Source organism: Camellia sinensis, chromosome 11 (assembly GCF_055761805.1).
Source record: "Camellia sinensis isolate YWXY chromosome 11, ASM5576180v1, whole genome shotgun sequence".
Lineage (NCBI taxonomy): Eukaryota > Viridiplantae > Streptophyta > Magnoliopsida > Ericales > Theaceae > Camellia > Camellia sinensis.
Window position 1 is genome coordinate 148,437,506 of NC_138971.1, and position 23,062 is coordinate 148,460,567.

Here is a 23,062-nt window from a genome sequence, read left to right on the forward strand (position 1 = left end):
GGCCGTTCGCTCAGAATTTGCTGTGTGCAGAATGAACCGAATGCTGTGTTTTGGGCTGTATGTAGATTAATCCCCAACAGAGTAAAGGCTGTGTATGTCCAGAATCAGGCAGTGGGCTGCTTGGGCAATTTTGCTGTTGGCTATTTAGTTATCTGATTATTACAGTGCAAGTGTTCAACATTCGGACAACAAATCATATTCCATTTACATTGAAGTGTAACATGATGCGATGCAATACATGAGATATGTAAATGTAACACTTTTTAAGCAAAAAAGTTTGTTCATTTCATAATCTTTTTCAAGTACACAAGTTTTGGGAACAAAAATCTGCCTGCGGCAGTACAAAGTATCCTAACTAGCAAACAAAAAGGAAAAGTACAAGAAAGAAGAAAAACGACAAAAATCTATATCCATGTCCAGCGACTCCGAGGGCTATCAGTCTGTCCTGGTCCTCTTCCTGGACGAAGGACCAGGAGCATCATCAGCATCGTCATCGGAGCCCGAGCTAGTGCCGCCTCCGGCTCCTCCTCCGATGACTCTGCCTCCGACTCTGCTTCCGCCTCTGACTCGTCATCGTCATCATCAGGGACGGGAGCCCGTGAACTACTCCCGGCATAAGTGCGCCCCGCCTTGGTGCGGGGGAATACTCGGCCCTCCTCATCTCTCCCTCGGGCAGGGACGGAAGGTCCAGCTGGAGCACCTCCTACCCCGGGAATCTGGAAGGGAGGCTGAAAAAAAATACACAAAAGACAAATGCATCAGTATGCTGTGGACAGTTTATCAGTGCAGAATGCAGTGTATGAGTACAGTGTGTGAATGCTGTGGACAGTTTATCAGTGCAGAATGCAGTGTATGAGTACAGTGTGTGAATGCCGTGGGCAGTTTATCAGTAGAGAGTACAGTGCAGAATGCAGTGTATGCAGTGTATCGGACGCTATGAGATCAGTGTATCAGGTGTTGTGTCGTGCATCAGATTACGTGAATCAGCTTGTGAGTGATTTGAGGCCGTGATCAGAAAAACATACCGGAATGCTGTAGAGGGCCAGGAGATCAAAGGTTCGCTGTAGCATCCCCATTATGGAGGCATTCATTTCCAATGACTGTCGGGTGTACTCAGAAGAAGCCTGCAAAGTATCAGATGCATCAACATTCTGTGGAATATCAAATAAACTGAAATGAAATGATTGTACAAAAATGCAGTAATACATACCGGAGGCAAGTCGGGGACACCGACAAACTCGTGATCAGCCGGCGGAGGGGCGAAGGGGATCTGATAGGTCGCCCCACCCTGCCCTCGGAAAGTCAGTGAAGTGGGTAGAACAGGCCAACCAGTCCCCCGTCCCCCCTGAACTCCGCCCCTGCCACGGACTCGGGCCCTCCTCGAAGCTCCAGCTCCAACTCCAGCTCCAACTTCTGTCCTCGCCACTGGCGCCGCAGGCCTAGCTCCCTCAACCCGACGACCGCCGCTCAGAGGCCGCATAAGGTATGTCTGCACGTACTCTCGGTAGTCGCCGATACCTCTGAAGCGGGTCGCCTCCCAGCCGATGGTATAGTCGGCCATCTGCTCAGTGGTGAGCCTCTCGGTCTCCCTCATATCCTCGGGAGGGTGAACCGGGACTATCTGCTCTGGTAACCCTAGGGTCTGGCGTAAGAAACGCTCACCCAGGTACCAAGCCCGACAGACCGGGCCCTCCAACAAGATCCGGAAACGCGAGGTCTCATCGGCACCGGCAAACCGATCCCGCGTCACGGCTGGCAAAGGAGTCCAAGGCTGCCAGGTGATCTGAAAATGCAACACAGTTTGTTATCTACTGTTATTGAAATATGCAGTGGAAAGGCGAAGCTTAAATGAACTGCAAGTAAAACATACCTCCGCGGCCGTGATGGTGTCGAAGAAGCGGCGGAAGAAGCTGAAAGTCTCTCGCGGCCTCCAGGTGCATCTCCCGTCAAAGCGACGTGAAAAGGGGACGACCAGAGGGGTCTCCGTGACCGGTACGGGTGCGAGCCTAGGAAAGTAGGCATAAACCCACAACTGCAAGGTAAATACCAGTGCATTTATCAGATAAAGCCGAATATAGAGTAAAAGCAGAAATAGCAGGGCCGTGTGTTGTGCAGTGTATTGTGCAGAATGTGCAGTGTGAGCAGTGTACAGTCAGTGAAAAGCAGAGTGTATGTGTGTGCCGTGTGTACAGTATACAGCAAGTATAAAGCAGACTAAAGTGTGTGTAGTGTACAGAGTACAGAAAATATAGAAAAACAGAAATGAAAAGCGGAGAAGAAACGTACCTCCCAGACCCGCCAGTAGCCTCCGAGCAACTGTCCGCTGTCGCGGGAGGCCGAGCTCATGTATCCGTAGAGAGTGGCCAGAGCGGCGCCACCCCAGTCGTAATGCAAGATGCCTCGGACGTCTACCAGTGCGCTGAGCAGGCAGAGAGGCACGGTGTTCGCCCGGTCGGCGAAAATAGTCGTCCCACACAAAAACATGAGGAAGCCACGAGCGTACCTCTCCACGGCCTCCGGAGTCATCGGGGCTGCATCAACAAGGGTGGGCTGGACCCGGAACTGCACCTTGAACCAGGAATATCGGACGTAACCTGGGCGAGCGAGGGGTGGCACCTCACCGAGCAAGTAGATCTGCGCGGCAGTCCACTCGTCCATGTCGGTATCAAAGGGGATCGGATCACCCCCTACCCCGATGCCTGTAAGCATCGAGAAATCGTAAGGGGTCATCGTCATGTCCCCTGCCGCGGAGAGATGGAATGAATCGGTGGTGTCCCACCACCTCTCCACCAAAGCGGCGAGTAGAGGTCTGCATGTAGTAAGCCTGGAGAGTCCTCTGCAGAATGCGCCAAAACCCGCCTGGTCCACGATGTGACGGACCGCATCAGGAAGCTCAGCGTACCAGTCCCGGGCGCCGGTGTTCCCATACCCGCGAATGGTATGGGAATCTCCCTGTAAACAGAAAACAACAATTGCAAGGCAATATTCAAAATGTAGTTCTAAGAAGCATATAGATGTAGCATGCGTGCAAGTTTGACAGATTTAAATAAATACCGGGTGCCGGTGTGCTTACAGTGAACTACAACGTGTGATGCGTCAGCGTGTTTGGGTGGTTCAGAGCAGATGTAGCGTGTGTGCAAGTTTGACAGATTTAAACAAATATCGGGTACCGGTGTGCTTACAGTGAACTACAACGTGTGATGCGTCAGCGTGTTCGGATGGTTCAGTTCAATATAGCATGTGTGCATATGTTCAGACTCAAGCAGATATCGGGTGCCGGTGTTTGCAGTGGAATACGGTGTGTGCCGTGTGTTGAGTGGTTCAAGGCTAGTGCAGTGTGTGTGCACGTGTGAGTCCTAAACAGATAATCAGTTGCAAGTGCATTTGCAATCAACTACAATATACAGAGTATCGACTGTAATCGGTTATGGCAGTTGACAGTTAAGAAGTTCTACATTGCAGAAAGTAAAGCAGAGAAAGAGAGTTACCTCGGAAGCGTCGAAGGACAGGTGGGAGGTAGGCTCACACAGTAATAGCTCGGGTGGCACGTGCCTCTCGAAACTCCTGAACTGGCGCAGTCCGTCTGGGGACAGAACATGGATCGCCGGCCGGTAGGTCGCCGGGTCGAACGGGCGCTCGCTCAAGGGTAGGAGCTCGACCCCGGGATCCATCTCATGATCCTGGGGAGTCCCACCGCGTGAAATGTCATCCGCCATATCAAGAATGATGAGAAAAAAGCCGGAGGAAGGAAAACCGGGCTAGAATATGGAAAGTCAACCGAAAAGTCAACTCCCGGGAAGGTCGAAAATGGCCGAAGAGGCCGGGATGTGAAAAGAGCATGGAAATCAAGAGGAAAGTGAGGGGAACAAACCCCAAAAATGTGGGAACGGAAAAAGAGGCACCGAAACAAAGATTTGTTCGGTTGAAAATGTCCGAAACGCGAAGAAAATCGCGAATCCGACGACGAAACGGGCGTAGAACGCGAAGAAACGGAGGAAAGAGGAGAGGAGAGCACTCTAGAGAGAGAAAGTGTAGGTTTTCGGCGGAGAAGGAAGTGAAGAATAGGGTTTAGAAACCCTATTTTAAAACACCCGTGGTGAAATGTCGAATCTGCCCCGACTCAGCAACTTTTTGCCCGTCGGCAACATTTTGTGCCGGCCGGCAGAATATTGTGCCGATGGAATTATTTTTCAGCCGGTGGACAGCCGGTGGCTTCAGGCCATATGAGTAGTTTTTGGTCTTCATAGCTCAAGAAAGTGCAAGAAAGTGTATCTCCAACGCTCAACCGGCCTTCGTTTTGACCTCGGGTCGTGTCTTCTGTGCGTGGCGCTCGAATTCGTGCAAGGTGTATCCTTTTCGTATCCTTTTGGCTTTTACGAAATTCAAAAGTTGCCCCACGTGCATCGCATATCAATCGCACTGTCTTGTGCATCGCATATCAATCGCACTGTCTTGTGCATTGCATTTCAATCGCGCTGTTTAGCGCATCGCACTGTTTTGTGCATTGCATTTCAATCGCGCTGTTTAGCGCCTCGCACTGTTTTGTGCATTGCATTTCAATCACGCTGTTTAGCGCATCGCACTGCTTTGTGCATTGCAAGTCAATCGCGCTGTTTAGCGCATCGCACCGTTTTGTGCATTGCAAGTCACTCGCGCTGTTTAGCGCATCGCACTGTTTTGTGCATTGCATTTCAATCGCGCTGTTTAGCGCATCGCACTGTTTTGTGCATTTCATTTCAATCACTCGCGCTTTCTTGCGCATCACACTGTTTTGTGCACCTTACTTGCATTTTGCATGCATCCTATCGCGCTATCTTGCGCACCTCACTTATACTTGTTAGTACATTGCATTGTTTTGAATACGAACTGGCTTCGCGTAGCGTATAAGTCCAATTGTCAAAATCTACACTCCGTGTGGCATGCGTGTCACACTTGCATCATTTTGCATCTTATGAGGCACGCGTGCCTCATTTGTATCATTTTACATTTCGTGTGGCATGCGTGTCACACTTGCATCATTTTGCACCTTATGAGGCACGCGTGTCTCATTTGTTTTATTTGCATCGTGCCTCATTTGCATTAGCATGCGTGCCTCATTTGCATTGTCTTACATTCCTTGCGACCCGCGTTGTCTCGCTTTCATTTGCACTATTATGCATATTGTTAACGATATTGCACCTGTTAAGTTTGTTTTCTTTTCAGGCACGATATTGTATGTACGGTTCATTTGAGGCTGGTGCAACCAGACGAACCGCGCAGGTATTACACGGTCTAGGAGACCTTAAATCCTTGGAAGGTGCAAAACCTTCGGCACATTGATGTGTGCAGTTCGGTTGCATTGCCATGCGTGTCTTAAGCCACAGGTATCGCCACGGTCTAGGAGATCTTAAATCCTTGGAAGGTGCGAAACCTTCAGCATATTGATGTGTGTAGTTCACATGCATTGTTATGCATTTCTTGTGCAATCTACACGGTCTAGGAGACCCTAAATCCACGGAAGGTGCAATTCCTTTCGTGTTTGTCGTGCCCGAACGACTTTTGGTGGTCTGGTAAAGCCACCTGCCTATGTTTGCGGTGAGTTCCTAGAAGACCAACTGGGACGATGAAAACTAGAGTTCGAACGGCTTATGCCTAGAACGCAAAGGTTCGGCAGTTCCGAGACTAAAGTCTGGTTTAAATACCCAGGGGTGTATCCTCGGCTTGAAATCTGTATGGAAGCCCCATAGATTGAGGCGGCATGTCTACGCCTCAGTTCTGGATACTGAACCAACCTAGTATATCGCCCTGTTGGTAAGATAGGGAAAGTTGCAATCATAGTCGTTGCATCATAGTGCATTGTCATGCATTTCCATTATAGCTTGCATGCATCCATTGCATTTTCCCCAATAGATCGCATCATACTGCATTGTCATGCATTTTGTAAATATCCATTCCATTGCATAATTGTAAATATTGCATGGTAGTTTGCATGCATTCATTACATCACCTTCCATCTATGGCTCGCGCCTTTCCATGATTGAGCTTGGTTTGGTATGTGCCCATACCTCTCGTGTCAAAGCATAGTTCAGTGGACCGTTCTGTGCTAAACATGGCTCGTATGCGTACATGCCTTTCCTAGGCAAAATTTGGTTTGGCCTGCGTGCCATATCCATTGCATTATAGATCGCGTGTATTCATTACATCACCTTCCATCTATGGCTTGCGCCTTTCCATGTTGAGCTTGGTTTGGTATGTGCCCTTACTTTTCACGTTAAAACACAGTTCTGCATGTGTACGCGCCTATTCCACGCTGGTATGTTGGTTTGAGGGTTGCGGCACCTTTTCTGTGTTACACATGGCTCGTATGCGTACATGCCTTTCCTAGGCAAGATTTGGTTTGGCCTGCGTGCCATATCTATTGCATTATAGATCGCGTGCATTCATCGCATCACCTTCCATCTACGGCTCGTGCCTTTCCGTGTTGAGCTTGGTCTGGTATGTGCCCATACTTCTTGTGTCGAAACATAGTTCAGTGGACCGTTCTATGTTAGACGTGGCTTGTATGCGTACATGCCTTACCTAGGAAAGATTTGGTTTGGCTCGCGTGCCATATCCATTTCATCTCCCCAGCATATCCATATATATATTACATTGTAGCGTAATTTTTGCATCCAGCATTAGGATCATTGTCCTTTCTCCAGCGGGTCGTTTCCCCACTTATGTCATTCCCCCCCCAATACTTGTTCTTGTGTCTGTCTACAATGCTCATAGTTCAGTTGACCGTTCTATGGTAGACAGACTTGTTACCTCCATCAATCTATTTGACATTTGTGTGGTTTCGAACCACTCACGATTGGATCGTAATTCGATTGCTTTGCATATAGTTTGCATTATTTCAATTACATTGCATCTTCATTTGCATTAATTATACATTGTTTTGTATATACTGCATATCATCTCGCATCCATTTTTGCATTGTCATGCATGTTGCTAACAATACTGTACCTGTTAAGTTTGCTTTCTTTTCAGGCACGATATTGTATGTACGGTTCATTTGAGGCTGGTGCAACCAGACGAGCCGCACAGGTATTGTATCCTCCGAGTGAGACGTATCGAGAATTACATAATTCTCTTACATTCTTTCTGCATTGTAGTGTAGTTTGGTGTATGCTAGCTTAAAACTGTCGCATGTTATACTTCGTTACAGCTTTCTTTGCATGATCATAAATTATGCTCGGCGTCGTGCATTGTCTTGCATTTTGCCCCTGCCTTCGGGCGCATATCTTGTTTGTCTTGCATGTTTGTCTGAGTCTTCGACCTTGTCAAAAATGGGTTGTCTCTGGGCTTTGACATTCACTCCCGTCATTGTTATGACTTTCGAGTTCTGTCAAAGAGGGGCAACTGTAGACACCCCATTTTTGACCGTCCTCAAGACTTGGACGTCACCATTGGAACACTTGGTGATTACCCTTGTTTGTATTCGTTTGGAGTTCCCGGAGGTCTCGGCTACGCGCGCCTTGCCTCAGGATCTTCGAACTTGACCGTTTTGTGTCTGGTTTTGCACCAAACACTTGTGTTTTGCCTTGGAGGGGCAGGGAATGCTTTGTGAGGCATCCCCACACACCACCGGCAGTGGCTAAAAGCCACTGGCTGGTTTTTGCTGCCATCGGCAATGTATATTGCTGGTCGGCACTATTTGTTGCCGGTCGGCACTAAATTTTGTCAAAATGACATTTTTGGCCGGCCGACTACTGTGCATCTGCTTTTGCAGATATTTTATCACAGCTGTCTTGCTTTTTGCTCCCCTCCATACACGTGTATGGAGGGATCTCCCTCTTTGGAAGCTTGTCTTGTAAGCTTTACAAGACAAGAAGCTCTATAAGAGAGAGCCTTCTCTCTTGGCTTTAGGTTAGACACTTGAGAGACTTGAGATATTTTTAGACAGCCATTTTTAGGGTTTTGAGTTCTAGGATTAGAAACCATACACTTTCTATCTCTATATCTCCCTCTTGTGTGTGTTTAAGTGCATTTGTGTCTTACTATTGCACATAAACACATAGTGTTTCACCTTCACTTAGCTACTGAGGTTCTAAGAGGTTGGTTTTGAAGTTTTGGAGCTGTTTTCAACCTAGAAGGAGCTGTTGGAGCACCATTTGTGAAGGGGTCTTCAATGATAACAATTTTGCCTCTTTATTCCCCAATCTTGCATTGTATTTCTACCTGTCTTAAAATCATTTTTGAGCTTGGTGTATAATACAAAAAGGTTCTGTTTTTAGGCCCTCTAAATTGTTTGTTTAGAGTGTTTTGTGGTTTGGAGGTGTTTGACCCCTCTTAGGCCTTGAAAGGCCTCATTTTGTGCTATTTTGTGCAAGTTTCGAGACTTTGGCGTTTGGGCCTCTTCACCACTGAAATCTTGAGGGATTTCAGTGGCGGAGATGGTGCCTTGAAGTCTCCAAAAGGGGAGGGCCACCCCCTCTCCTTGTTGTCCTTGAAAGGGACCCTTTTTGGCCTCTTGAGAGAGCATCATGTTAGAATGTGTATTGATCATATCTTGGCTGTTTTCCATGTTTATTATGCCATGATATAACCTTGTTGTGTGATGGTTTTGGTACACCGTGCATGCTTAGGATACCTACCATGTAATGCCTTGTTATTGCCTTAATATGCCTTAGGTTGTTAGCCTTTGTTCTAGCATGTTTTAGGCTTAGCCTTGTGAAGGTTTTGTGCTCACTTTGCCATGTTTAAGGTCTGTCCTAGGTTGTTTGGGTCGGCCTTAAGTTGGCCTGAGTGTCCTTGGTGAAAGACTAGAATGTCACGCGAATAGGTGTTGAGCCTTCTGGTTAATACCGGTAAAAATGACAATTGGTAGTACTCCTATAGTCTACTTGCAGACATCGACCTAGGGATTACCAGAGATGTATTTACCACCCTCTTTAATTAAATTGATAAATTTTGAACAGTTGAAGTTGCATAACATCATTGAGCATGATGGTTTTCAAAAGATGAAGACATGTTTTATTTTGAAAAAGGCATGGCATAGCATGTCATGTGTATTCATCTTTTGAGACTTGTATAAAATATATATACTTTGTTAAGGATTTCCTACTGGGCTTTATGCTCACCCTACCGGATTTTTGTGTAGGATAAGATGCGGTGAATCTGCCTGATTGAGGGCGTGGAAATGTGTGTGTTGAGAGCACTAAAGTTCTCATTTGCTGTGATCCTATTTGTAAGCCAAGAGTTATGTATGTGTGGATTTGAATAACCATTTTGTGTACCGGGCTTAAGCCTTGGAAGATTGTAAACCCTTAGGGGTGTTTATTTGGTTATTTACTTGTTGTTGAATCAATATAATATCGCATGAGGAACTATTATTATTATGTAATACAAGTATATGAAGTTATATTTGGTTTTCCTTTTAAGAGAGCCATGATTGTTACATTATCATTTGGGCTAAAAATTTGGGGCGTTACATTGGTCCAATTCCAAATGAGTTGTCTAAACAATTAATGGCTAATGAAATACACCTACGGTCCGTAAAGAGTATATGTTCCGTGTCACTTTGGTTCTTAAAGTTTTTTATTTTATCAATTTGATCCCGAAGCATTGATCAAACATGAAATATAAACTTACAATATTGAGGGGCAAAATTGAAATTTTGGAAACCAAAATGACACAAAATAAATATTTTTGGTACCATAGTTGAAATTTATAATTATTCTGATAACAATTTAAACCATCGTTTAAAATTATACTAATTTGCTCAAATTAAAAATTTCAAAGATGAAATTAACAAAATTAAAATTTAAATGATCAAATTAACCAGAATCCATACTTACATATAAGTATATTTTATCTATTAATTTGTTACTGAGTTGCTTTCTCTGCCGTCCATAACTCTTAAAGTAATGACAGTGAAGTCATGAGAATAAAATTCAACTTGCCTCCCAGCAATTAAAATTTTGAATGTTACTAAATTTATGTTGACTTAGATAGCAGTCTTTCTTATTTTTATTATTTTTTTTAATAATTATAGCAGGGTTTGTTAGAGCAATTATTCTACATGTGGCATTGACGAGTTCATGTATCAAAAAAACTGAGCTAGCAACTTTAATGACGTTTTTGGTTCGTTTCTGCCAACGAAATGCTGGAACAAGTCAAATTTATACGAGTGGACGGTCCAGATCTATTTGTAGTATTACATCTATGAAATAATTTTTCTTATTAATGGGTAGATTTTCTTAAGATAAAATTAATGGGTAAATTGTTGACTCTAAACCAGATGTTAACTTGGGAAATTTATTCACAATAATGATTACATTTTATTGTCATGAGTGATATGACTATTAAATTAATATAGTGTGTACACATGGGTCACATTTGATTCACAAGATTAATAGTGAACTATTAATAATTCTATTAAATTAGTGAGATATTCATTATCCAATTAGATTAATATCTATTAGATTAATAATCTCACCCCTACTTTATTATTAATAATCCTACAAATTTGTTAGATTAATTATCCATTGGATTAATAATCCTAAACCAAAGTGTTAAAACAAGCATAGAATAATTGGCCCCACGGATTAATAATCACAATCCCATACTCTAATCCACCCAATCAAACATGCCAATAAGTTAATAAACATATTGTGATTTCTCTTGGAATAATACTGTACACGGATTATTAATTAATAACTCTAATATTATCTATTAATTAAAATATCAATATAAAATATTGAGTCCCAACACTGCATAGACTTTTTCTAACAATACTAAATAATTTGAAGTGAATATGTTAATTTAATTTTAAACATTAAAGCTGGTAAAGAGATTTAGAATTTTGTAGCAGAATATGAGGGAATACATTGAACCGTTAATTAATGCCAATAAAATATGAATGAGAGAGACACAGCAATTTTTGTGCATTGATTTGACTCATTTTATGCTTGCTCATTATTCAATTTGGGTTTGGTTTCTTTCAAATTCGAAAATTTAAATTTGAGATAGTTTGAGGGGTTTGCAGGGTTCGTTACAGGTTATATTTTGATAAATTGAACCGTTCATTTTGTAGAATCATTTGTTCATATCATCTATGAAAAAATTAAATTAATTTGATAATTGTCATATTTTTATTCGATCGCATTTATTTTCAAAAAACTGGATAGCCCATTTTAAAAAACGTACTTGTCGTTTATATTATTAGAGAAAGACACAATAAATAAAAATATTATTATGATTATCAGATCGATTTAATTTTTACTATAACTGATATATACTAAGGATCCTAGATTCAAATCATAGAAATGGAGTTTTTGATGGGCTCCACGAACTCCTTAAGCTCTCTCAAGTTCATATTTGAATTTGAAGGAAGCTCAAGTTTCCCATTTCAATATCATTTTGTTAATTATTTCATTTTAAAATTGAACCAAATTAGTTCAAATTAAAAATTAATGGATTTGACAAAATTAAAACTTAATCATCTAAGTGACACATAACACAAACTTAAACAATCTGTTTGTATCATGTGACTTCGTAAGAAATTATCTATACTATTATTAAAAGTGAACACCTTACTTGATATCCATGAACTTCCTTCTCTCCTTTTGTCAAGTGGTCTTTTTTTCTTGTGCCAAGGGTCAATTTCTTCATCCAAAAAGGAAAAAAATAAAAAATAATAGTTAAAAGAGGGCTACAAGGCTTGAATCTAAGACTATTCACTTAACTTACTAAAAAAACAGTTTCATCACTTAAACAACATAAAAATATATTACAAATTTAAAATTAAAATTTATATTTTAAGTGCACCCATCAAGTCGGCTCGCACCCTACTAAGAAATAATGTGAACGATAATTCTTTTTATTTATTTATTTATTTTTATACAATGGTGAGGTGATACATTCTCCCCATTTGTTACCCCTTAACTCCACCTCTAATGAGGTGGCTGAAAAAACCAAAATTTCAATTTGAGTTGCAACACAGTGCATGAAACATAAGCACCCCCCCCCCCCCGCCACAAAAAAAAATAAAAAAAAAAAAACCTATAGTCTTCTCTCTCATTCTTTCTCTCTCCGGCATCCTCCCTATTTCACAAAGCTAACAACTTCAGCCAAACAATAAAGTTAACAATAAACTCAATCAAAAGTAAACCAAGCTAAGAACTCCATACCAAGCAACAACAATCAAACTCACCACCACCAACAGTCTTTACAATCCCCATTTCTTAAAACCCTCCAAAAAAAAAAAAAAAAAAAAAAGAAGCAGAAAAAATAGTTTACAATCAACTAGTATAACATAATGGAAGCTAAAATTGTTTACAATCAATTAGTATAACAATGTCGTTTTGATTATGATTAAAAAAAAAAAAGAAGAAGAAGAAGAAGAAGAAATAAAAACAATGCAGAATGAAGAGACTGAGAGGAGACCACTCCCTTCCCTTGCAATCGATAGAGGGAGTCCTTTGGTGGTGCAACATTGTGTGTTTTCGTTGTGTTGCTATTGTTATACTAACTTGCAGCTTGGGATTTTTTTATTATTCTAGAAATTTTTTTGTGTTTTTTATTTTTTCAACATTTTCTACTAGTAAATTCTTGTTTTCCTCATAATAAAGATTATTCATATTTCCTATTAGCTATATGAGAGGGGAATTTATGCCGCGATAATTGGACCGGGCTAAATCAAGCTCTTGAAGCGAGCTAGGCTATGCACTGGAGATTACTTGGTTTAGGCCGTGTGGAGGTTGAAACCGGTCAAATGAGTTTGACTGAATACATTAGTGTTCTGGGACCGAACTACAAAAGAAGTGGCGTTCAAGAACGGACCAAGCTACTTCCCAGTAGTGTTCAAGATCGAACCAAGCTACCCAAGAAGATCGGTCAAAGGTGAGTGGGCAACGCTTTGACCGGGCTAAGTGAATGGACACACAACGTTAGCATACTGGCGCGTCGAGCAAGATTTGCATGGCGCTGCAGGTTGCATAGCTGAGTCAAATACCAACAAGGCTAATGTAGTTCGGTTGCTCGGCTAGAAACCGTGCAAAGAGTTATGCCATCTCACTTAGCTTGCGGTGATGAGGGTGTGAAAGGATGAACGTTATCCTTTAGGAGTGTGATTTCTAAGAGGACTCTATGAAAAAGAATTAGAGTCCTACAAGGACTCTACCATGCGAAAACCATACCTAATTCCGGGTATTGCAATCACTAATCGCGAATTCACAAAACTTTTCCTCCTTGTTGATCTTATTTGTTAACTTAGGCATCAGAGGGGTTTCTGGCACACACACGCTAGCTAGCTCACGTTTGTGATTTCAGGTCATACGAAGACGTTTGAAGGAGCGCAAGCTTGGTCACATTTTTATTATACTAGAAGATTGTTGCTAGTATTGTGTTTTTTTTTTTTTTAAACACTTTCTACTAGTAAATTTTTGTTTGCCTCATAATAAAGATTATTCATATTTCCCATTAGCTACATACATTGATTAAGTTTTAGTTTTTCATCTAACCAATGTGTCATTAATACCATTACACCATCAGATTAAGTTTTAGATTAATATATGATGAGAGTGAAATAAATATGAATGAAACATTTTTCCCGTTGCTCAATAATTTATATGAGTGATATTGGTTAGTATTTGATGTATGATAACTTCATAATCCATCATATTATCAGCTAAATCTTTTTTTTTTTTTTTTCCTCTTTTAGCTTCTATGGCATCAGTTTTTTTGTTTTGAGCCAAGCTCTCTTATGTACAATTGAACTACTTGAGAGCATAAACCAAAAAACGAAACTATGACAAAACTAGATAGAGAAGGCATACATATAAACATATAGAAACCTTAACTAGTTATAAATATTTGATGACAATGCCCAATGGCAGAGCCAGGAAATTAAATCAGAAGGGATACTTCTTGATTATAACTTTAATATTTTTCCCATAACCAACAACATGAAGATAATAATAATTTTTGAATTAATATTAAATACAAAAACTTAAATAAATTATTACAAAAGTATTTCACATAAAATTTTACAATTAACTACAAGTAAAATTGAAAAGAAAGTATTGTGTGTAACTAGTGTATCATGGACAATGTAAAAACAGTTATATATTTAAGTCTTAAAATAAATTATATAATGGTAAGATAAATAAAATTTTTACAAAATTTAAGTAAAAATTTCATATAATAGTGATATCACGTCATTATTGACATATGATATTACCAACCAATAGTAAAGCAACATATGAACGGTGAACTCCACATGCAAATATAACTAACACTCTTAGTAATTTTTACATATATATAGTGAGATGAATTATATTTGCATATCAATAATGATGGATATTACCATTATATTGAGATTTTTTCATAAAATTTTCATACATAAAAATATAATTTGTTGTAATCACTTCATTTTCAATAAAACAATCACTATTGTTTTCATAAATTTAAAAATGCCCTTGACATTTTATTCTAAATATTATTTTTGTTTAAAATTTTATTTATATACATACGTAAAAAAAACAATATTAAAAAATCCAGGGGAGGCACGTGACCACCCTAGGCCCCATGTGGCTCCGTCACTGACAATGTCACAAGTACAACCACTTTCATGCCTTTTCTAGCTTAACAATTACAGATTCCGAAAAGACAAGAGAGGAGAGAAGAAAAGTGGGGAAAGATAATTCTAGAACATCAAAATAACCTATAGATCCGGCTTTAGTTAAGAATCATTTCTTCTTCCATCTGAATGCCTTTGTCCCCGAACCCCCCAAGAAATACATTTCTAATCTTGTGTAGTTCCTTGAGAACATCTTTCACACTCATTCTTTCACTCGGCATTTCAGCAGAACATGAAACTCCGATTTGAAAAACTGGTACTAGGAAAGTCTTTAGTTTAGAAATGTTGGTTGTACTATTTTGCATGCTCCTACTTGGCTCCTTTTCCATTTCCAAAATGATTTGGGGATCAATGATTTGCATTACTTGCTCCGGAAGACACATTTTTACATAGCTATCGAGGTTTACATTACCTGTAAACATGTTATTAGTTGGTCCTTTTCCTGTGAACATTTCCAATAATAACACTCCATAACTATACATATCACCTTGCGTTGATGCCTCCTCATCCATACCATACTCTGCAATATCAAATAATGAAAAAAAAATGCCCAACATTTTTAATTTTGGTATGATTGTTGAACTAGTAAGTTGTACTTCTTTTGTTAAAAAAAGAAAAGAAGTTCAACATTTCAAAAGATAAAATTATCTCAAGGGTTAAAATCTATGTTCAAATACGATAGGGGTAGGACAATGATTGATTTAATTTGTTGTATATACAAACAATAAGGCAAAGTTAAGGAAAGTCATCGCTAAAACATGGCATAATTTCCATATAATCTCGTAATTGGTTTTTAGTTCACCACATGATAATAATATAATGTAACTAAATAATATTTCTTAATCAATTTCAACAAAAGAAGCAATAAACAATTACCTGGGGCAACATAGCCAATTGTTCCTCTAATCCCAATTGAACTTGATTGCTGATGAATAGAAATTCCATTAGTAGCTGAAAAAATCTTTGCCAAGCCAAAATCACTAACACGGGCACACAAATTACCGTCAATGCACATGCCACATGATGGTGAAGATAATCCAATGCACATGCCACATCAATGGCAATGTTCAGCCTTTGAACAAAGTTCAAGTTCTTAGGTTCATGTTGCTCTAAAAGACTTGGGTGTAACCAATTTTCTAAGCTCCCATTTTCCATGAACTCGAAGACCAAAGCCTTGAAGTCGTTGCCTTTAAAATCAATGCTTGAGCAAGCTGTAATTATCTTGACAAGATTTCGATGGCGAATGTTCTTCAACGCTTCACATTCTGTAACAAAACTCTTGTTTGCTCCATGTTCATGTAGTTTGAGCACCTTTACAGCAACAATTTGTTCCTCGGAGTTGAGAATCCCTTTATAAACAAAACCATATCCTCCCTTACCAATTAAGTTGGATGGAGAGAACCCATTTGTTGCTTGAAAAAGTTCTCCAAAAGATAGTTGTAAATATTGGTTTTGCGAAGGCGAGGCTAATTTGTCTGGCTGTCTTGACCTTTTGTTTTGGTAAATAATAGCTAAAATGCACAATGATAATAGAACAATAATGAGAGTAACTGTTAGAACTATTACTCTATGGTTGAAAGGTTGTCTCCTTTCATTTAAGACTTGCATTGGGCATGCAGGCAATTGCAATAGTTTAATTCCTCCGCATAGCTTACTATTTCCAACTACTGAAAAGGCACTAATGTTTGTGAAAACACCTCCATTCGGAACTTCACCATCAAACATATTGTAGGACAGATTGAGATATTGAAAGAACCGAAACTCTCCAAGAAACCTTGGAATTTGTCCAGACAAGTTGTTCCTAGAAACATCTAGTTCTTGAATGCCTTTCAATTGTCTAAAGGTCGTTGGAATTGTACCTTCGAAAAAGTTACCATCGATGTACGGGAATTCTAAAACTTCACAATTGCCGAGAGTTTCGGGGATTTCTCCAAATAGTTTATTTGTTGATGCATATAGTCCATTCAGATTTTTCAAGTTACCAACTTCTTGCCGTAGTAGTCCTGTTAAGTAATTTTGACTTAAGGATAGATTAATGAGCGAAGAGAGACTAAAGATTTGATAAGGTATTTCTCCCGTGAGACGATTATAATCAAGATGAATTTGTAGTAGATTGGTACAATTGCCTACAGAAATAGGAATGCTTCCCTCAATCATATTTGTTGATAGGTCAAGTGTACCAAGCCTACTTAGGTTTCTAATAGACGATGGAATCTCTCCAGAGATGTTATTGTTGTCAAGCATGAGAATTTCCAACATGGAGAGTTTTCCAATAGAATTCGGAATACTACCTGTAAGCATGTTGCCACTTAGAACGAGTGTTTGCAAATTTACAAGGTTCCCAATACCACGAGGTATGCTTCCAGATATATAGTTGTCTTGTAGATCGAGCCAAGTGATCTTGGTGGAGAGATTTGCAATAGAATGGGGCAAAAAGCCTTTAAAATGATTCATAGCCAAATTCAAATGTTGTAGATTGGAACAATTGAATAAAGAAGTGAGGAAGCTCATTAATTCATTGCCTTGGTTTGTTCCAAGTGAATTGTTATAAGCAGCAAAAAATTCCAACGCATAAAGGGTTCCTAGATTCATAGGTAAGGACCCAGTAAAGGAATTGCCGCCTAAACTAATTTCCACGAGTCTCGTAGCATTGGCTATTGATGATGGAATTTGGCCATAGAATTGATTTTGTGCGACATAAAATCCTTGTAAATTTGGAAGGGTCAAGCCCAAATCTGGTGATAAAATTCCATGCAATTGGTTCAACGCGATAGCGAAGTAACAGATTGATGAGATGTTGTAAAGCGCAGTAGGAAACATACCGGACAAATTGTTTATCGACAGCTGAAGAACCTCCAACTTGTAAAGCTGCCCAAGTTGGGTGGGAATGCTTCTCTCCAGATTATTGTACACTAGAGAAAGCCTATTGTAGACACCCCATTTTTGACCGTCCTCAAGACTTGGACGTCACCATTGGAACACTTGGTGATTACCCCTGTTTGTGTTCGTTTGGAGTTCCCGGAGGTCTCGGCTACGCGCGCCTTGCCTCAGGATCTCCGAACTTGACCGTTTTGTGTCTGGTTTTGCACCAAACACTTGTGTTTTGCCTTGGAGGGGCAGGGAATGCTTTGTGAGGCATCCCCACACCCCACCGGCTGTGGCTAAAGGCCACCGGCTGGTTTTTGCTGCCATCGGCAATGTATATTGCCGGTCGGCACTATTTGTTGCCGGTCGGCACTAAATTTTGTCAAAATGACATTTTTGGCCGGCCGACTACTGTACATCTGCTTTTGCAGATATTTTATCACAACTGTCTTGCTTTTTGCTCCCCTCCATACACGTGTATGGAGGGATCTCCCTCTTTGGAAGCTTGTCTTGTAAGCTTTACAAGACAAGAAGCTCTATAAGAGAGAGCCTTCTCTCTTGGCTTTAGGTTAGACATTTGAGAGACTTGAGATATTTTTAGACAGCCATTTTTAGGGTTTTGAGTTCTAGGGTTAGAAACCATACACTTTCTATCTCTATATCTCCCTCTTGTGTGTGTTTAAGTGCATTTGTGTCTTACTATTGCACATAAACACATAGTGTTTCACCTTCACTTAGCTACTGAGGTTCTAAGAGGTTGGTTTTGAAGTTTTGGAGCTGTTTTCAACCTAGAAGGAGCTGTTGGAGCACCATTTGTGAAGGGGTCTTCAAGGGTAACAATTTTGCCTCTTTATTCCCCAATCTTGCATTGTATTTCTACCTGTCTTAAAATCATTTTTGAGCTTGTTGTATAATACAAAAAAGTTTTGTTTTTAGGCCCTCTAAATTGTTTGTTTAGAGTGTTTTGTGGTTTGGAGGTGTTTGACGCCTCTTAGGCCTTGAAAAGCCTCATTTTGTGCTATTTTGTGCAAGTTTCGAGACTTTGGTGTTTGGGCCTCTTCACCATTGAAATCTTGAGGGATTTCAGTGGCAGAGATGGTGCCTTGAAGTCTCCAAAAGGGGAGGGCCACCCCCTCTCCTTGTTGTCCTTGAAAGGGACCCTTTTTGGCCTCTTGAGAGAGCATCATGTTAGAATGTGTATTGATCATATCTTGGCTGTTTTCCATGTTTATTATGCCATGATATAACCTTGTTGTGTGATGGTTTTGGTACACCATGCATGCTTAGCATACCTACCATGTAATGCCTTGTTATTGCCTTAATATGCCTTAGGTTGTTAGCCTTTGTTCTAGCATGGTTTAGGCTTAGCCTTGTGAAGATTTTGTGCTCACTTTTCCATGTTTAAGGTCTGTCCTAGGTTGTTTGGGTCGGCCATGGCATGCATTATATACCCCCTTTGCATTTTGGCTTGTTGGCCTCAAGTGTGTGAGTATATAGCATGCATTACTTGCTTTATTCTAATGATTTGGCATCATTTATAGCATAATTTCAGACCTTATAGCATGCTTGTATGTTTGCTTTGGACACCTCTTTGAAGCTTTAAAAGCTTGGGTAGCATGCTCCTTGTTTTGGCATTTATGCATGCCTTTGAATTTAGGTCCTTTGGATGCCATATAAGTGATTTCTAGGCCTTGTCTTAATGTGCTAAAACTCTGTTTTTGGTCAATAAGTTCATGCCATGTTTGGTCTTGTTAAGTGTAGTTCAATACTCCATTGGTTTACTTTGAATGCTTGGGCCATTTGTTGCATGTTTAGCTTGATTTGTTGCTTGGTTTGGTACCATGTTTTAACATGATTTTCAGAGCTTATGTTGCATGCTAATTGTCCATGATTACCTCCTTTCAAATGTGTTTGACAGTTGTCCAATTTGTGTCTAAGTATTGGCCTTTGATCATGTGTATGTGTGCATGTGTATTTGGTCCCTTATTATAGCACTTTGGCCATTGTTTTAGGCCTAATTAGAGTTGCCTAAATTATGTGTAAGTCCACCTTTCCATCAATTTGCATTGCCCCATGTTTGCTTGTATGCTTACATAAGTGTCTTGCCATGCCATGTTGCATTCTTAGCTTGCATGCCTAGGTTGCATTGCATCTTGCATGCATGCCTTATTCCTTGACTTGGTGATAGGAATTGGGCCTTGGTTTGTTTGTTTGGTTTGCATCTCATTTGACATGAAAGTTGCACACTTGATCCTTTGGGCCGTCATGCATGGAAATGCGTGATGGGTGGTCCGAGAATCGAGACACATGCCCCTTTGAGTCACAAACATGATAGGGGACATGATTGGTGCATACATTGTTTGAATTGTATTGCCATGCAAGTTCTGCCCTCTGCTGCTGTGAGTTGCAGGTTCTGCAGGCATTCATTGCCGACCGGCGGTATACATTGCCGAGCGGCAATTATTCTCCTGCCGATAGCTTCATTTTGTGCCGGTGACCACATACCACTGCCGGTGGTAACTCTACTCAGCCGGTGGTGATTCCCAGTATCCAGAGAAGCATCCTTGAGACTTTGGTAGTCTTCAGAGGGGCAGAGCAGGGAAAACAGAGGCAGACTATGCATGGCGGTGCACTTCTGAGCAAGACCCGAGCACGCGCTGCATCTGGCTCTCCTCCCGAGGCGGTTTACTGCTTTTCCTAGCTTAATTAGTTTGTTAGCTGATTAGGAAATTTGTAATATTTAATTAGCTTGCGTAGTTAATTAATTTGTATTATTTATTTGGTCCCTCCGAGTGAGGGCAAATCTGTAATAAGTGTGTGTGAGTGGTGTGTATGTCTTCCAATCCCCACTTCTTTCTTCCCTTTTATTTGCCTGCTTTGATGGTTAGTAATAGGGCACGTTTAAATTAGCATTCCTCATGTAATGCATGCGTGCATTCATACATTTGCTTTGCATGCACCGGGCTCGGCGCATCATTCTAATTACATCTGTATTTCAAATTCCGAATTGAATACATGTCAGTTGTTCATTTTCACATACCATTCATAGACTAGCCGAGCCTACTCTAGTGACATTTTGTATGCGATGCATTAGGCACTTAACATGGACTTGGATCAAGCCTTGATTGCTAACATGTTCCTGTTTTTGGCACGGAGTACGATGTAAGTATCTATGCTTTAGCATCTCGCATGCGTGTGAATGTTGCCATGACAGCATGCTTACCATGTGGCTAAGTGCTTATATGAGATAAACTGTTTGAACGCCTGTGGGTGAAGGTTGGATTGTTTGAGTTGAAAAAACTCGTTGAAATCCGTTTTTTAGCCTACTTGCGAGTAGCAAATTCCAAAGCGCTTTTCAAAACAAACGGATATGCAATACTTGTTTCCAAATTAGGCAATCTAGTCTACACTTGTTTGCTGTGCGCATAATATAGTAATTCTAGGCTAATAAACGGAATAAGAAGACATAAAGTTTTCAAAAACGGATATCACGATTAGTAGAGGCCGATCTTCGGATCGGGCGAGAGGGGGTGCTCATAGCTGACCTTCCCCGATCGTACCCAAGCTCCCGAGCCGAGACAACTCTGGCGATGACGGACAAGTGGCCTTCGGCACCGAGTCAGGGTTTCCTAAATTCCCCCATAAAAAATATTTAGGTGGCGACTCTGTATCTGGCAAAGCAGTCCATGTTTGGCACTTCTTTTCAAAAATTTGTTTCTCAAAACGATTTGCCGGATTTGGACTCTTTGGTTCAGATTAAGAACTGTGACACAAATTGAGTCCGAGCTGTAGTGACCCCCAAAACGAATAGAACGGGACTCACCCTCCCGGGGCGTTCGGGGACGTCTACACCTATGTAGATTGGAAAGGTTCCCAATTGAAAGTGGGATAGTTCCAGTAAGATGATTGGCTGCAAGATTCAAGTTTGAGAGATTGGACAAAAAACCCAGCTCGGTAGGAATTTTACCTCTCAGATTATTATTAAACACACCGATAACTCTCAAGTGTGAACAATGAGTCAAATTGGTAGGAAATTCACCTTGGAAAGAGTTATTCAAAAGCACAAGGTATTGCAGACGAAACAACTTGCCAAGTTCTTGTGGGATTTCACCATGAAAGGTGTTGTTACCTAGATCAATCATCCTGAGGAAGGTGAGGTTCCCAATTTGAGGAGATACAGAACCCACCAATGCGAGAGATGACAGGTTTAGGACTGTCACACGTTGATGTCGACGACCGCATGAGACTCCTTGCCAATTGCAAAAGTGAATTGAATGATTCCATGAGCTTAAGGCACCCAGAGGATCTCCTGTTATCAAATCCTTGATTGCAAGCAGTGCCTGATGGTCTGTCTCGTTGGTGAGAACTAAACTGGGATTGCCCTTGGCAGTGGTAATCAGTTCAAGGAAGTTCATGAAAAAGAAAATGAAACAAAGTACAGATGTACTAAGTAGGCAACTGTGAAAAGTTGAATTTGTTTGCTCCATTCGGTGTTAAAAATAGAATATTATTATGATTAAAAATGGAGCTGATCAACTTGTATACAGCAATGGAGAGCCAAATATATGTATTTATAGAGCCAAAGACTAGGGACCTTTTTGGTTTTTTTGCTTTTTGTGTGGTAAATTACACTGGTAATTTCTACATTTTGGTCATCATACTATTTTGTTCTCTGTAATTTTAATTAACTTGATTTTAATTCAAAATTTATAATTTTGTCTAAATTTGATCTAATTTATTTTAATTTTGATTATTTTTTTAAATAAAGAATACACACATAAGCATATCACGTGTCATGCTTTTATAGGAAAATTGTAAATTGTGTAACTTAGTGAGTTAATCTACGCAAACTCAGTGATTATTTTCTTTTAAAAACCCTAATCAGCATTATCAATTAGACCAAATTGATACAAAATTTAAGATTAAAGGTGAAAATTGAGTTACTTTAAATAATAGAGACCAAAATAATATAAATATCAAAATGTAGGAATTACTGATATAATTTGTTCTTTTTTTGTTCGTAGTTTATTGTGTTATTTAAGGGGTTGTTGCCAAAAGCCCAAAAATTCAACCCCAACAATAGAGGGTGATATATCATATACATCAATTAATTATTTTTTTTCTCACAGCTATTTATTCAATTAAAAATAATCATTCTTAAACACATCTTTTTTCATCTCATAAAAAAACTAAAAAATTAAAAACCCACTAAAAAAATTAAGTTCCCAAGTGAGTTCTAAGAATATCTTAATTGCTCTAACTTGCTAGCAGTGAATGGAGGAAATTCACATCCACTTTCTCAAGTGGAACTTGCACAGGAATAATTTTATTTGTTTATTTATTTATAATTTTCATATGGAACTTAAGAAAAATTATATATTTGGAAAAGTATTTTGAAAAGTAACAATAAAAATTAAGAGCATCTTGAGTGCAGATTCAACCTTAAAAACTTAGTATGGTATAAAAGAAACCACTCATCTTTTTATGTTCTAAATGTTTTATTTAAAATTGACTTTTTCTTGCTTTTTGAGATATAAAAAATTACTAATTATATTCAAGTTTTTTAGCACATTCATTTTCAATTGATATTATGAT

General features: G+C 40.0%; 1 pseudogene; it reads right to left on the minus strand.

Annotated features, from left to right (window-relative positions):
* Nucleotides 1–14,700: 14,700 nt before the first annotated feature.
* LOC145802758 (putative receptor-like protein kinase At3g47110 pseudogene) lies at nt 14,701–21,882 on the minus strand (annotated as a pseudogene).
* Between the last annotated feature and the right edge of the window lie 1,180 nt (nt 21,883–23,062).